The sequence below is a fragment of the Hyperoodon ampullatus genome (assembly GCF_949752795.1).
Source record: "Hyperoodon ampullatus genome assembly, chromosome: 7".
Lineage (NCBI taxonomy): Eukaryota > Metazoa > Chordata > Mammalia > Artiodactyla > Ziphiidae > Hyperoodon > Hyperoodon ampullatus.
In genome coordinates, this window is record NC_136920.1 from 45240039 (window position 1) to 45253887 (window position 13849).

A 13849-nucleotide genomic window follows, 5' to 3' on the forward strand; every position below is an offset into this window, starting at 1 on the left:
AAGTATATTTGCAGTGTATAATTTCCTCACTGTAGCCATACAGACCCATAATGAGCAGGCTTTCTCTAGTGATTACATTGTTCCCTCCACCTATAGTATGCTTTCATCACCGCAGTTCTTCCACTGTTTTTGTATAGGCTCATGCATCTCAGTCATTCTCTGAGAAGTCTTAACAAATTCCTCAAAACTAGGTTGGCTGCTTCCTATAGGTTCATATTATTCTTTGTGCTACTGAACTCATCACAGTGTATGGAAATTGCCTATTCAGGGATCTGTTTTACTAACTTGCCTGAAAGTTGCACGTATTCACTATACCCAGAGCCTAACATAGTGCCTAATACAGAGCAGGCATTTGATATATATTTGTTGAATGAAATAAGGATAAATGTTTTGTTTTTACATGTGGAGAACTGTTGAAACACTGGGTTGTCTTTTCAGTATGGCAGTGAGCAGTTTCCAGTATTCATTCATTCAACAAATATTTCCCAAGTGCCTATTAGGGGCCAGGTACTGTACTAGATACTGTGAACATTATGGTATGAATTTTTATCCTATCTACACGATGACCCTTTCATGTAGTGTCTGTTTTGTATGGTGCTTTTTGTGTTTTAACGCTAATTATAACAAAAACTATGTAGAGGTGGTGCTTTTGTCTCACATTTTGCAAATGATGAAAGTGAGTTTCATGGAAGTTAACTAACTGCTCAAGATCTAATCTTCTAAAAAGTTGAGGAGGCGGCTGGAATCAAACTCAGCTCTGTCTGATTCAAAGTCAATTCTTTTTCTACTACGCATCTATGAATATTTATTATAATTAATATAATTACCTTACTTGGTGAGCAGATAAATTATAGAGATTGTGTCCACCTTTGACATCTTTGGGACAAGTGAATAAAATATTTGGGTAATCTTTTTTTCCTTTAGAATTTGTCTATATAACAAGGAATAGTCTCAAGATAACTGAAAAGTTTTCTAAGTGGATATTTCTGTGTGCCTTAAAAATTGACTTTCACTAGGCAATATTTCATTATGAAATAAAATAAACTTTGTTAAAATATAAGACATCCCAGTCTTGGTCAATATTTTATGAACGCTCTTGAGGTCCATACTGAAACTTGGAGAATATAATTCTGAGTTCTTTTCTGGGCCTCCTATAGTCTGAGCATCAAAAAATAACTTGTTCATTGTCCATTTGCACCTTAATTGTAGCTACTGGGAATACAATGATTTAAAATTAAATACAATTAAGGAAAATTGGAAGAGATTATGTAACAATGAGGTGTTAAGATATAAACTTTATTTTATCCACTATTTAGTGCCTTTGGGACATTTATTTAAATTATACCCAGTGATCTGATCCTCAGAGTTTAAGTCTTTAGTATTTGAGTCCAGTACTGAAGGTAGATCTTTATAGTGCTTCACTTTACAGGTCTGTAATCATACCTGTCTTCCTACCCTTCTCACTTCTCATCCAACACTTTTCCAGATGGTCCAGCCTGTCTGACCACTTAATGTAAATGAGTATGTATATACAAATGCCTGTGGATGTGTGTATGTAAATACACCTAGTGAAAGGAAGATTAAAAATTAAGTCAAGGCTAAAATGAAACATTTGGGGCTCCTGAATAAGCTGTTAGAGTGGAAGGAAGATTGCAATCACAGGGACTTATGGATCTGACTCTCCGTACTGTCACTATCTTGCAATTTAGATAAAATTTTTAAAGGCTCCTAACGTTTACTTTTCTCATACGTAGTAGTATAATAATACTAATAGTTAATTAGCATGAGAACTCTAATGAGTTAATTAAATAATGTTGGTGAAGGGACTTTTCTAAATATAAAGCACCATATAGATATACATATTGAATAGAAAATCCCCATTGTTCCTAGTGAAACTATATAGAAATACATTTAGATGCAAAGTATGTATAATTCATTTTCCACCATCATGTGTAGATAGGTGTGAAATACATATTTTTTAATGATGGACATCTGATTTGGCTTTTGTTTCCTGGGAGAACCTAAGTCTGGAGTTATATCAGGGCCTCATTTAGATTGGGAGGCTAGGGAAGGTTTGAGGGAGGAAAGGCCCTGCCCAATGAACACGTGTAGGCTAGATAAAATGCTGGGGGAAGAGCAGGGCTTGGGAAAGGAAATAACATTTCCAGGCAAACTGATCAGAAAGTCCAGAAGCTTCCAGGTGGGACTCTTGTCTGAGGGTCTCGTAAAGGAGATAAAGATAAGACATAACTGTAATAGAAAGCAAAATCTAGTCAGTGCTGTGAGAGTGCCCTGAGATGGGAATTTGAAGGGAGTTTGGAGAAGGACCACTTCCAGCTGAGCAATCAGGGAGGAGGGTGTACGGGTCTGGGAGGGTGGGGAGAAGGAGGGGAGGAAAGAAGGAGGGAGGCTTTGTGAAAAGCAGAGTACAGCTGTCCTATGCTCTTTGCTTCATATTCTCATTTTTCCTATGGTTTTGAAGGCCATCTCTCTTGCTACTGATTCTGAAATTTATCATCTCCAGGCTGGAACTCTCCCTTTGAGCTCCAGACTCGTTTATTCAGCTGCCTTCTCAACAACTTAACTTGAATGTCTAATAGGCATTTTATAGTTAGCATATTAATATAGGTAACTTGATCTGTGCCTCTAAACCTTGCTCCACCCCCAGACATCTCCACTTTAATTCTGTTTCTACCATGCATTGTTCAAGCCAAAACCTTTGGGCTCCCCCTTTACTCCTCTCTATCACTCCTCATATTCAATCCAACAACAAATTGTACTATGTTTAAGCTTCAAAGTATATATCCAGTGCAATAATTGGTATCACCAACATTTGTAACTCTCAGTTCGAAGTCATCATCATTCCTTACCTGGACTACTATATTAGGTTCCCAAATGAACTCTCTAATTACATTCTTGATTCCCTGTAGTACAGTCTCCACAGAGTATCTGGAATAGTCCTTAAACGTAAGTCAGCCATGTAACTCCTCTGCTTAAAACATCCAAAAGGTTTCACATCACATTTAGAATGAAAATGGCCTACAGGTTCAATGTGATGGGATCCCTGGCTGCATCTTCAAAGGCATCTCTAACCCACTCTCCCTTTGTTCATTATGCTTCAGCTACATTGTTCTTCATTCTATTCTTAGAAAAGAATGCTTATTTCTGCATCAGAGCCCTTGCATTTTCTCTGCCCAGAATATTCTTTTCCCAGACTTCTGTGTGACTGCTCCCTTTTCATTAGTCAGGTCTGAGTTCAAATATCATAAACTCAGAACACTCTTTCCTGATCACTCTAACGGAAATACCACTATTCCCTCCAGGATATTATTTAATCCACTGCACTTTACTCTTATTAGAGCAAATATTGCTATCTAAAGTTATTATATACCTGTGTGTCCGTATTTGTTTTTTCTGCCAGTTCCCCTTTAATGCACTTCATAAGAGAAGCCACCCTTCTTATCCCTTTACTCCCCTGATTTGCCAGTGCCTAGGTCAGTGCTTGGCACATAATAGGGCTCATTAAATATTTTTTTAGCTGTTGAATGATTTTTTCCTATGTAATCCGTTTTCATTTATCCAAAGTAGTTAACTGAATCTTGCATGAGAGCACAAAGACTTCTTTTTAAACTACCAATCATAAATTAATTTATATGGAAAACTAATTTACAAATAATAAAATTTATTAAGATATTTTGAGTGAGTATTCAAGAATTTGAGAACAATGCCAACTGACAGACTCCATTCTGATAATTCCATGCATAGCTTATCACAGTATAACTAGGAAATCATTAACATGTTTTAGTCTAGCACAAGAAAATAAATAAGTAAATAAATAAAATTAACAGGCACAATATACAATGCTTAGGTAATATAAGATGATTGTGTGCAAAGACACATGATCTGCCATTAGTCACTGTTTTTCCTGTTGACAACTTAGTGGGAAGGACTTCTTGGTAAAGGACTAGAGTGCAAGCCGAGTAATCAGGAAACATCAGGGATTCACAAACACTCATACCTCATGAGGGTATTGACAATACCATTAATAAACCACAGTGTGAAATTAATGCACTGCCTTGTGGCGACAATGATCCCCTGAGACCCACCTGTGGTGGCATCGTTGCTATGACTCACTGTCAGAAATTGTTAGGAGGAAAAAAACCTTGAAAATTGGACTAAAACTTTATGAATAACATAATGTTTACATGAGTTGGGAGAGAAGTATTTTGCTTTTGTTTCAGAGTTGAGAAATCAACTATTTAAGTTAGTAATGAAACTGACATCATAGAAAATGCTCGACACAAATGGTTGCCTAATATGTCAGCCGATTAATGAGACTATTCAGTTTAAACACCAGTAACCTATTGAGCAGCTATAATGAACCAGACATGGGGAAAATACGAAGAAAGAAAGAAGACTGAAGGGAGGGAGAAAGGGAGCAAGGAAGGAGAGAAGGAGAGAAAAAAGGAAAGATAGAAGGAAGGAAGCCTCCTTTATTTCATGGAGATCACAATTTAGTGATAGTATACACAAGTCAACACCTGACTATACCCTGTCCAACTCTAATTAGAAGTAACTGCATTAATAGGCATACAAATGAAGCATCACAAGCAGTTGTATGAAAAACTGATTCATTATTGAGACAGAAGTGAGGACTGGATAAAGTGTCAGGAAGTAATTAATACCAGAATGTGTCCTTGAAGAATAAGTAGGATTTAAAAAGAAAAAAGAGATGGTACACAAACATTTCTTTTTAGTGTTTGAATAACTGATAGATATTACGGTGGTAGTTTCCATAGAGCTAAATAGAGAGGTAGTCCACAGTCCTATATATTATTGCAACACATGATTATATATAACGCCATACCTGATTATAATCAGTGTTTACTTTTTACTGATTTGAGTTGTAAGCTCGGGATTTTTATTAAAATAATTATTCTCCAAGGAAAGACTGTTGCTAAATTTTTTATATTATATTCACAAGAAAGTTGCATGATGCTGCTTGCATCTTTCAGGCTCTGCCTCTTACTTCAGCCAACTTGCCAGTAGCCCCGTAGACGTGTACCGATACACAGGGAAATAAGTTACCTATTCTGTGCCCTGACTCCTACTTTACTTAAAATCAGTTTATTGGATTTAAATCATACAGTAACCATAAATTTTAAATTGCACTAAAAATATTGGTAATCTTGTTCTATGTGGACACTAGATTTTTCATGGGTAAATATGTGACAGGCAGTTGGTGGCTACAATTTGGATAATTCAATAAGTAGAACAAGCAATTATCATAAGAATGGTAAGACTTTTCAAGAGAAAGAACGTGTGATATGATTAACAAGAAGAGAGGTGCTCAACCTCTAGAGTGTGTGGACAAGAGGGGAAATATAATCCAGAAGTGTAAAGGAAGAAAAGGAGTAGAAAAATAACTCCAGGTCAAGTAGCACTGGATCGTGAAACCGAAGAGAGGAAGGAGTTTCAAGTAGAAAGGGCTCCAGAGAGTCAAAGGGAAAAAGGACAAAAATTGCAAAGAAAAAAGTCAATATTTATTTACTTTGACAAAGCAGGTTTTGGAGGAAGAGTAGAAAGGAAGATGACTTTTAAAAAGTAAGGAATTGGTGAAAAAGTGGAAGTATAAATTGTGCTTCATAATGGATGTTTGAAAGTGAATAAAAAGGAATAAATATGATGTAACGGGCAGGGACAGGAGCAAATCAAGATGGTTATATTTTTTAAGATGTTGAGACCTCTGCAAATTTGAAGATCCAGGAAAGAAGGGGATACAAAGAGAAAAACTGAAATGCTGACAAGGATTCTGAGAGCAAGTCCACTCAAGCGTCTTGAAGAGGAGGGTCTAAGATGCAATGAAGGACACTGAATATGAGACTTAGAATTAGTCATGAGGATGTCTTACAAAAGCCACAGAATCTTGCAAAATTCTAGTTGTAATCTCATCTATAATTCTCAACTACCTTTTTCACACAGTATTTGACACCATGATGAATTTCCAATTTCCAACTTTGTTCCAACATACTCTCTTCCTTTTGTTAAGTGATGTAGGCTTCTTCATTAAAGGGGTCTCTCAATCCAGCTCTAGATTAGAAAAAAAATCTTATGTGTAAAGAAATAGCCTCTTAGGGACTTCCCTGGTGGTCCAGTGGTAAAGAATCCACCTTCCAATACAGGGGATGCAGGTTCGATCCCTGGTCGGGGAACTAAGATCCCACATGTCGCAGGGCAACTAAGCCCACGTGCCACAACTACTGAGCCTGGGCACCTCAACTAGAGAGCCCTCGGGCTGCAAGTTACAAAGGCCACGTGCTCTGGAGCCCAGGCGCCACAACTACAGAGCCCACATGCTCTGGAGCCCGAGTGCCACAACTAGAGAAGAGAAAACCCACATGCCACAACTAGAGAGAAGCCCGCGCGCTGCAACGAAGAGCCCTTATGCCACAACAAAAGATCCTGCATGCCTCAACGAAGATCCCACCTGCTGCAACTAAGACCCAACACAGCCAAAAAAATAAAAATTAATTAATTAATTTTTTTAAAAAAGAAGTAGCCTCTTCAAGGACCTCCTAAGAGTCAAGTGGGACATTTATATCATGAGGTACTCCTAACGGAGTGGACCCATATCATCATTCCTCCTTCACCATCTTCCTTATACACTTCTTTCTGAGTGCTTTTCAGAACATCGGGAAGGCTCAAGAAGGAAAATGGTGAGGGTGATGTGACAGAAGTGAGATGTAAACCTGATGAAAGATCAAGAAGGTGTGAAATTTTGGTTTAATGCTGAGAGTGTCACTGAAGTGACTGTTCATAGAACACCAGCACAGCATCTGGAGAAGCCAGAAGAAAGGTAATAGGCTTGGTTTGTGTAAGTAAATCAGTGGTTTAATCATTGAAACTGTAGTAATTCTCAGGACTTTGGGGGTTTTGTTTCTTATTAAATGGATGAAAAACAAGTGAAGAGTAAGGAAGGTGCCATGAAACATAGGGCTGAGGGAGTGAGTTCCAAGTTTAAGAAGTCAAAAGCAGAAAACTGCCTTACTTAAAATGCGTTTGTCCAGCCTGTGGTTGAGCTTGTGTCTTACTGAATTTAATTAATACAAATCAAGTATGGTGAAGTCAAGTGGCATCAACAGAGTTGTTCCTCAGCATAATGTCACTTGTTCGACTTACCTTCCACATAGTTTTCAAACCAATTTAATACAACTTCCCTCCCAACTTCTAAATTAAAGGAGTTAATAAAATATTTTGAGCCCCAGGTTATTGTGATAATGTGAAGCCAAATCTATGAGTGGACTTCTCAGTAATGTAAGACAACAGAATTCAGACAGATAGATAGATACTTCGGCAGGCAGGCAGACAGATAGACAGAATAGTTCGGATACTTACATACATACATGTACTTACACAGTTAGTTTGTATTTGGTTTCTTTTATAACCTGAAAGTCTAGAATCCTCATTCTCAGATTCATGTCTCCAGTGCAAAATCTCTGGAATCCCAAACTAGCATATCTAACATTCTCTCCTTGAATATTAGAAAGTCATCATATTTAAAACAGAATTCTTCTACCCCAAACTGATATTCTCTGTGGACCTTCTCTCAATGAATGCTACAAATAGCCCTCCAGTTGTTTAAGCAGGAGATTTGAAAGTCATATAATCCTCTGTTTCTCTCCATATAGCCAACAAGTCTGAAAATCCCATGATTCCATGCTTCATTATCTCTCAAATTTCTTCACTGTTTTCCATCTCTACTACTAACATCCAAGCTACAGTGACCTGTCTCCTGAATCAGTGCAACTTCATCTTCATTTGCAACTGCATCTTCTACTTTTGCCTCTCATCACTATTTTTTTCATATTTTAACTAGTTTATAGAGTGATGCTTCTAAAATGCAAATCTGATTGTGTCATTGCTTACTTGAAACTCTTCGGTGACTTTCCTTGTCTTTAGGATAAAGGCTAAAATCTTTAAAGTGGCCTGTGAGGTTCCTATGATACGGCTTTTGGCATGCTGTGCCATTCTCCCTCTCACTCTCTGCCCTGGCCGTCTTTCATTTCTGTAAATGAGCCATGCTCCTTCCTATCTTAAGGACTTCAAATAATGGCTTCAAATAGACTACTTCTTCCTAGGATACTGCTTTACCTGGTTAATTATTACAGGCATATTTCATTACTTGGTTAATTATCACTCATCTTTTGAGCTCAGATTAAACACTGGCTTCAGAGAAGTCTTCTTGGTCCCCAGACAAGGTCAAGTCAGCTTCTCATATTTCTTCATTGTACTTCTTTCCCATGTTGTAATCATTTTGTAATTAAAAATCACAACAGGGCTTCCCTGGTGGCGCAGTGGTTGGGAGTCCGCCTGCCGATGCAGTGGACGCGGGTTCGTGCCCCGGTCCGGGAAGATCCCACATGCCGCGGAGCAGCTGGGCCCGTGAGCCATGGCCGCTGAGCCTGCGCATCCGGAGCCTGTGCTCCACAACGGGAGAGGCGTTGCGGTATGCGGGCCTCTCACTGTTGTGGCCTCTCCCGTTGCGGAGCACAGGCTCTGGACGCGCAGGTTCAGCGGCCATGGCTCACGGGCCTAGCCACTCCGCGGCATGTGGGATCTTCCCGGACCGGGGCACGAACCCGCGTCCACTGCATCGGCAGGCGGACTCCCAACCACTGCGCCACCAGGGAAGCCCTGTTGTGATTTTTAATTAGTAAGGATCACAAGTTCATTATCAATACTACATATTAATTCCAATATTTTGAAACATATACAGCATAATTGTCAGTAACTGATTATCTGGAAGTAGTAATAACACTCCATGTATAGTGATAATATGCAACATTAATCTAAAAACTTGCCAACTTTTAGTATTCAATAAAATGAAAGTCTCTTTTTTCCAGTTAAACATTTAATGTAGCAAATCAAGCACAAAGACACAGCCTTATGATCAATGATGAATTAACAGCCACATTTTAATGTTTTTGTTTTTCATACAAATAGCACATAATTCAACATAGACTGGTTTCAGCGTTAAAGAGGATCGATTATTTTGTGTACTTAAAAAGTCCAAGGTGGTCAGGACAGGGTTTGGTATGGTGTGACCAGGACTCTGACTCCAGTTCTTAGTGACTCTTCGTGTTTCAGCTCCACACTCAGGATGGTTTCTCTCTCGTGGTGGAAGAGTAACATTCAGCAGCTTTACAATCTCATGTGACATTGTCCAAATGGACAAAGAGAATATATGCATCCCACATTCCCAGCAAAGGTTCTGACTAGGTCAGGATAAATATAAAGTCTAATTATATTGACTAAGGTTATCTAAATCAATAACTGTGGCAACAACAGATATTACCCTGATTGACTGAAACCAATCAGCCCACAGCTTTGGAGTTAAAGCATGTGTTTAATACAGGAGAGGACAAGAGTGAATATTGACAGGAAAACACTACCTACTATAAGTCAGGGCTTCTGGATAATGCTGCAAATGTACAATTAAAAAAAAGAAAAAACAGGGGCTTCCCTGGTGGCGCAACAGTTGAGAATCTGCCCGCTAATGCAGGGGACACGGGTTCAAGCCCTGGTCTGGGAGGATCCCACATGCCGCAGAGCAACTGGGCCCATGAGCCACAACTACTGAGCCTGCGCGTCTGGAGCCTGTGCTCCGCAACAAGAGAGGCCATGATAGTGAGAGGCCTGTGCACCGCGATGAAGAGTGGCTCCTGCTTGCCGCAACTAGAGAAAGCCCTCGCACAGAAACAAAGACCCAACACAGCAAAAATAAATTAATTAATTAATAAACTCCTACCCCCAACGTCTTAAAAAAAATACACATACACACACACACACACACGCCTTCTAATCACATAAATGCATATAGTAAAATTAACTTTATTGGACATTATCATAAATAAAAATATGAAATTACAGGTTGTCCACCAATAAAATACTTTTAAAAGTTATTCATTAATTTATATAGCAACTTGTTATCATCTCGTTACTCTAACTGCATTTCCACAGATTTCAAGTATGTTTTAAAGCAGTTAGGTAATCAGATTATTTTCATTTCTCAAATATATATTGCTTTTATATAATTTCAGATGAATAATCACTGAGTTCTTTCAACAAAAATGACCATGTCTTGGTCACCATTTGACCACAAACATTAAGTGCTTTGCCTAGCACACAGTAGGTTCTAAATAAATAAATAGGTGTTGATTAAATTAATAAATTTGCACTTTAAAAATAATCACTTTTATTATCTAGCAGCTTGATGGTGATGGAGTACTTGAGTTGAGGATTTCACTGTGTCTAATTCACTTACTTATTCTAAAATTTATCAACTAGATTGAAAATCTGCTCTCTGAAATACACTATTCTATGTAATAGGCAATAAATTAAGTAATATTGATATAAAAGTAATAAAAAGTCATTATTTTTATATTTCTTATAGCATCCTGTGCATATAAATGCAATCACAGTGTTTATAATGTTTAATTTGTCATCTATTAATTCAATAAATATTTATACACTGTTTACTATTTGCCAAGTACTGGGATATAAATATAACAAAGATACAATACCTGTCCCCAAGGAACTTAAGTGTGGGTGGGATGGGGATGAAGGTGGATAAAGAATATGTTATTTGTCATTGTAACTCAAATGATAGCATAGATATATAGTAGGTGCCTAATAAACATTTGCTAGGTTTACATTATGATCATTGAAGACTGAATTAATAGTGTCCTTTGGAGAATTTTACAACTCACTCACTTCTTCTGGAAGGGATTAGAGTGGAACTCCAGTCAATCACAATTCTAAAACCAATCAATTAGGAATTAGGGGGATAAAACTCTGAATTAGACAGACTAAAGTTTATGAGAGTGTTAAAAATAAAATTCAAGACATTAAGTTTTATGGAATGCTGGTAAATTCCCTAAAGGATAACATACTTTGACTTTCCTAACGATCCTGGTTGCCAAGTTCTTTGTTATAATTAACCTCAGGGCTTTAATCAAGGGTTCATGAAAACAGAACTGCAGTTCCCAGAACCTGATGTTTCTCTCTCCAAACACTGTTTGATCCTCTTGCATGTGAGGATGTCCAGACCCTCAGTTATGACCAGCTATTCTTTCTGCATTTCCAAACTCAATCCATCCATCCCTGTGTTTAACCTTCACATGGTCACACTGGACTCCCAATTCTTCTGTTGATTCTACAAACATTTATAGAATGCCTATTATGTGCCAAAACCATTACTTGACTCTGTGAGGGATGTGTGAGAATGAGTCCAAGCTCTGACATCTGGTTGACTTGAAAGAAGTCTAGACAGAGCAACTGACTAGCGAAGAAAGAAGATGAGTTTGAGTTTAAGTCTAGAGTTTCAAATGACGATGGGACACCTAGATAGAACTACCAGGAAAATAGTTATAATTGTGGGACAGAATCTTTGGAGAGAATTTGGATCTCCATAAATGCAATAGTTAAGATGAAATTCTTAACCACCACTCACACATGCCATAAAAATCTCCATCCTTATACCTGATGGTCCCTTTGCCTGGAAAATCCTTTTCTCAACCTATACAAAACCTATATATATCAAAACTTAGTTCAAGTCCTTTCTTTTCTTTAGAGCCTGCTCTGCCTATCCTTATTCCTGTAAATATTCCCTATTGCTAAACTTCTGTTCTAATGTGTATCATAACACTTGTCATTTGCTTACAGATAGCCTTAGGTTGTTCTAAATTAATTAGTGTACCAAAAGTTTATCAACCAAGAAGACTTTAATTTTCTTGAAGACAGAAAATATTACTTCCCCTCTGAAACCGCCACAGGCCTTAAACCTCAGCCTGTCTTCCAAAATCATTATCCATTTAAATTGCTAGCATATCTCTTTTTTGCTTGTCACAACAAAGTCCTTCTTCTTAACAGGTGCCACACTCCTTCCTTTTATCCAATACTACAGAGTCCCTGTTTTACTGACAAACAATGGGTTATATGCTGGGGCTATAGAACTAAATCACCATCCTTAAGAAGTTCACAATTTCTTGAAGAAAAGAAGCATATAGTGAATTCCCTGGTGAACCACTGGTTAGGACTCCGCACTTCCATTGCAGGGGGCATGGGTTCAATCCCTGGTAGGGGAACTAAGATCCCGCAAGCCGCACGACATGGCCAAAAAAAAAAAAAACATGTATATATATATATATATATATATATATATATATATATATATATATATATATATACAATTGAAATGCAATGCAATGTATGCTAAATTGGAATTAAACACTGGGATTTTTAAGGTACAAAAATGAATAGCTTTTTCAGACTGATCAATCACAAAAGTCTTAGAAGAGAAGGCTCTGAAATGAGGTTAGAAAAACAGAAGTTAATAAAATGAAGGGAAGAAGAGTGTGACTAAGCAATCATGAGTGATTATTAAAACTGGTAGTTGGGAGGATTAATAAGAAACCATGATGTCTTCTAGGAACTTAATCAAGGCATACAAAAAGAACAGGAGAATGATGAGACATAATATTGAGCAAGGACAATATCATGAAAGATCTTATGTGATGTTAAGGAGTTTGGACTTTATTTAAAGGCAAAGAGAGCCAAAGAAAATGTTTCCACAAAAATGTAGTATTATTAGGTTTGTGTTTTATAAATCTCACTGATAATAACAAAGGAAGACCTGCACACCTATTCCAAGTGAGAGAGGATGAATTTCTAAATAAACTCATCATGGGAAAAGGAATAGGTTCCCTAGATAATAAGGACATGGAATCACCATGACTTTGTTTCTGGAAGGAGAAGATCCCTGGTAAGGAAGAGTGACACTGCCCCTCCCTCCCCTAAGGCTCTGATTTAAACAATTAGTGGAATAATGGTAGAATCCATCTAGGAATGTACAGTAGAAAAGGCAACCATTTTCTGTCAGGGGAAATGATGAGGATTGTAGTTTGGGACAAACTGTATTGGAGGTACCCTTGGGTTGAGCTGTCTCGTAGGTGTTGAATACTCTGATTTAGAGCTTGGGAAGAATAACAAGGCTGGATGTAGATATTTAGAAGTAATTAGAAAAAATAGCAGTTGAAGTTATAGCATGAAATGTAAATGAGAGAGTATATAAAAGTACAGGTAAAAAATGCCAAAGACAAAAGAAAATGTGGTATATATATACACAATGGAACATTATTCAGTTATAAAAAAGAATGAGATCTTGCCATTTGCAACAACATGGATGAACCTTGAGGGCATTATGCTAAGTGAAATAAGTTAGAGAAAGACAAATACCATATGACCTCACTTAAATGTGGAATCTAAAAAAAAAAAATTCATAGATACAAAGAACAGACTGGTGGTTACCAGAGGTGGGGGGATGGGGGGTGCAAAATGGGTAAAGGGAGTCAAAAGGTACAAACTTCCAGCTATAAAGTAAATAAGTCATGGGGATATAATGTATAGCATGTTGACCATAGTTATAATACTGTATTGCATATTTGAAAGTTGCTAAGAGAGTAGATCTTGAAAGTTCCCATCACACACACACAAAATTCTGTAACTATGTATAGTGATGGATATAACTAGACTTATTGTGGTGATTTCACAAGGTATACAAATATTGAAGAATTATGTTGTACAACTGAAACTAATATAATGTATGTCAATTATATCTCAATTAAAAAAATAAAAAAGACAAAACTCCAGTGAACACTAATACCTAAGGTGCAGGTGTAAGAAGAGAGGCTCGCCCAGAGGATGGAGAAAGCAGGGGGCAGTGAGAAGAGTGACAGGAAGAGTATGGTACCACAGAAGCCACAGGATAAGAGATTTTCAAGGAGAAAGT

General features: G+C 37.6%; 1 protein-coding gene across 2 annotated transcripts in view; it reads left to right on the forward strand.

Annotated features, from left to right (window-relative positions):
* The window catches only part of GRM5 (glutamate metabotropic receptor 5), a gene marked incomplete at both ends in the record, with an annotated part of 535510 nt that overhangs the window by 350291 nt on the left and 171370 nt on the right, over positions 1 to 13849 (forward strand). The window lies entirely within an intron of this gene.